The sequence below is a fragment of the Arachis hypogaea genome, chromosome 17 (genome assembly GCF_003086295.3).
Source record: "Arachis hypogaea cultivar Tifrunner chromosome 17, arahy.Tifrunner.gnm2.J5K5, whole genome shotgun sequence".
Taxonomy (NCBI): domain Eukaryota; kingdom Viridiplantae; phylum Streptophyta; class Magnoliopsida; order Fabales; family Fabaceae; genus Arachis; species Arachis hypogaea.
Genome location: NC_092052.1, coordinates 86832525 through 86836403, shown reverse-complemented (window position 1 = coordinate 86836403; position 3879 = coordinate 86832525).

The window sequence follows — 3879 nt, the reverse complement described above, 5'->3', positions numbered from 1 at the left end:
AGAAAGTAAATAATAAGAACTAATAAAATATAAGAAAAGAACTCTTGGCTAGACATAGGTAATTGAGATCACCATCCTTGTCTACAAACCAAATATTGATAATTATGAGGAACCAAGCTCATTAAGTTTACTTCTATATTTGAAGTATATCAAATGGCTTAATCAACATCAACCCTTAAGTCCCAACCTATCTACTAATTAGATTAGTAGTGGGTTAGTGTCAATGGGTATCAAATTGATCACCAAGGGTTCTTAAATCACCAATTCAATGAGACCCAATGACTCAAGGTCACTCAATTCCCTTAGCCTAGGCCAAGAGTCAAGAAAACTACTAAAAAACTAGAAGAAACATTTTATCAAACACCTAGTATGCAAGAAAAGTAAACATCATAAAATGCAAGAATTAAAGGAAATCCATAACCAACATAAACAAGAAATCAACAATAACAAGTGAAGTAAACATCAAAAGAAACATGGAAACATAAAATTGCATTAGAAGAAATCAAGATCCAACAATTGTTCATCAACACATAAGATGCAAAACAAGAAATTAACAAGAGAAACTAAGAGGATTAAGACAATAGAACATTAAAATAGAATGAGAATTAAAATCAAAATAAGAATTGAAAGAGAAATTGGAGAGTGATTAACCTAACTTTACCCTAATTTCTATCCTAAATCTAGAGAGAGGAGAGAGCCTCTCTCTCTAAAATTCTACCCTAAAACATGATAAAAACTAAACTATGGCTACTTGTTTCATTCCCCCTTCAATTCTTGGGTTCAATAGCATCAGAAATGAGTTGGATTGGACCCAAAATGAGCTACAAATCACCCCCAATGAGTTGCCCAAAATGGACCCACGCTGATCCATCGGCGTGTGCGCGTCATGTGCGCGTACGCACCCCTATACATCAATAAAATATGGAAAATTTTATATCATTTCAAAACCCAGAATGTTAGCTTTGCAACGCAACTAGAACTGCCTCATTTGGAGCTCTGTAGCTCAAGTTATAGTCAATTGAGTGCGAAGAGGTCAGGCTTGACAACTTTGCAGTTCCTTCATTTCTTCATGAGTTCTCCCACTTTGCATGCTTTTCTCCTCACTTCTTCCATCCAATACTTGCCTTATGAACCTGAAATCACTCAACAAACATATCAAGGCATTGAATGGAATTAAAGTGAGTTAAATTTAGCTATTTTAAGGCCTAAAAACTATGTTTTCATACTTAAGCACAAATTTAGGGAGAATTGCAAAACCATGCTATTTCATTGAATAAAATGTGAGAAAAATTGATAAAATCCCCCAAATTAAGCACAAGATAAACCACAAAATTGGGGTTTATCAGTCATTAGAGGGCATTTCCAGGATATAGAAGTCAATGGGAAATGTGAGCCCTTTAATGCTCACTAATACATCTTCAGCAATTCCAACTACTGTAATAATGCTTTTATCTGCTAACACAAAACAAGCTGCCGACCTTTTTAAGGGAGGGAGCCTCAAGGTATCATATATAGATAATGACATTATACTAACACACGCTCTTAAATTGCACATGCAATCAGAAAATATTACACCTCCAATGGTACAGTTTACCATACATGGACCTAGATCACTACATTTTTCAGGTATACCTCCCATTAAAGTAGATATATAACTACCTAAAGGAATAGTTTCTAATTCATTAATTTTATCTTTATGTATGCATAAATCCTTCAGAAACTTTGCATATTTAGGTACTTGCTGAATGACATCAAAAAGGGGAACAGTTACCTCAACCTTTTTGAAAATTTCTACCATTTTGGGATCAAGTTCCGTCTGCTTTCTGGACTTCCTTGCAAGGTGTGGAAATGGGATAGGAATGGCGCCACTTGCAGCTTCTGTATCCTTTGGTGTGCTCCATTCCTTTGCTGAGCTAGTTCTTCTTCAACCTTGTCTTGTACTTCCTCTTCCTCTTCAGCATCTTCTACTTCTACTATGTCTTCATCTTGGGCGTGTACCTGTGGGCTTGGCTCCTCTTGGTTCCTCTCTTGCAGTGTGGTTCCAGACCTCAAAGTGATGGCATTGATGCCACCCTTGTGATTAGGTAAGGGTTGAAAAGGAATTCCACCGGAGCTTGAAGGTTGGTTGGTGAAAGCAGGTAATGAATCTATCCGGGCGGCGAGAGCTTGTAAAGTGGCATTCAGACCATTTAGAGTAGAGTTTAGTGTAGTCGGCATGTCTTGTTGTCCTTATGCAAGAGAACGAAGCATCTCGTCATTTGACGAGGGAGTAGGATAAGTGATCTGTGGGACCTGTTGTTGGTTGTGCTGGGATCCATGTGATTGTCTTAGGTGAGGAGCTCTGTAAGGTTGGTTATGATTCTACTGTCTGTTGTTATTATTCCACCTCTAATTTCCATTGTTGTCTCTGCCTCCTCTGTTATAGTTGTCCCACCAGCCATGGTTAGAATTATCTCTCCAACTCTAGTGGGAGTTGTGCTGCCATCCTTGGTTATAGTTCCCACCTTGGTTGTAGTTGCCGCCTTGATGATTGTATCCTTGATTTGGGTGGTCATAGAAGTTATGAGTAGCTGCCACAGTATTGTCTTCTTGTTGGAGTTGCGGGCATTCATCAGTATAATGACTATAATCAGCACATATTCCGTATACTCTTTGGGGAACTAACTGTTAGCTTTGTTGTGGTGGGGAAGGCTGAGCTTGTTGTTGTTGGTTCAACTGCATTTGCTTCAGTAAGTTGGTCATTTTACATATACTCTGTGTAAGAGCAGAAGTCTCAGTGCTAGAAGAAACCTTTGCAACAGCTTTTGAATGGCTGCTCTTGTGCCTGTGATTCCGAGTAGACTCAGCTAAGTCGCTAATCAGTTGCCATGCTTCATCTGCGGTCTTGCACTTTTTCAGAGAACCGTTACTAGCACCATCCAGTGTAGTTTTATCCCGAGGCTTCATTCCTTGAGTGAAATAGCTTATTAATACTAGCCTGTCAATCATGTGATGGGGGCATGCGTCTAGAAGGTTCTTAAAGTGCTCCCAGTACTCATAGAGAGTTTCTGATTCACCTTGAACAATGCAGGAGATCTCTTTCCTCAGTCTGTCTATGACTTCAGCCGGAAAGTATTTTTCCAAAAATTCTCTCCTGAGCGTATCCCAGTTGGTAACAGTTACTTCAGGTTGGGAGTAGTACCACTCCCTTGCCTTTCCCTCAAGAGAAAACGGGAAGGCGGTTAATAGAATAGAAGTTTCATTTGCACCATGATGCCTAACAGTAGAACAGGCTGTCTGGAAATCCCTTAGGTGCTTGATAGGCTCCTGAGCAGGTAAGCCATGAAACTTGGGCATCAAGTTGATTAATGCAGTCTTCAGGTCAAAATCTGCAGCCAAAGTTGGATGATGCACTTGATATGGATGCAGTGTAAAATCTGGGGCTCCAGCTTCTTGGAGAGTGATCCTCCTAGGTGCTAGCATGTTATCTGCACGTGAATCAAATGAATCAGTAGTAAAGGAGCTTGTTTCGCTCTCAGATGGCGATCGGATTCGCCCTCAGATTAGACTGGTGAATCGATAACAATCACTTCACCACCCTCAGAGGCTAACCGATGTCGAGCTCGCTTAATACGTGAAATAGTTCTTTCAATTTCAGGATCAAATGCGACTAAGCTCGGATCAAGCAACGAACACGTCATTCAATGAGAGAAACATATAGCTCATGGTAGCAAAATAAAATAAAATAAAATATGCAAATAAAATAAAAATATGTAAACTAATTAATAATTTAGCACACAATTGCAACTCCCCGGCAACGGCGCCAAAAATTGGGGTGTGGCAGAAGTTAGACCAATTAAGAGATTATAATATAATAGAACAGCGTTGCAAGTATAGCTC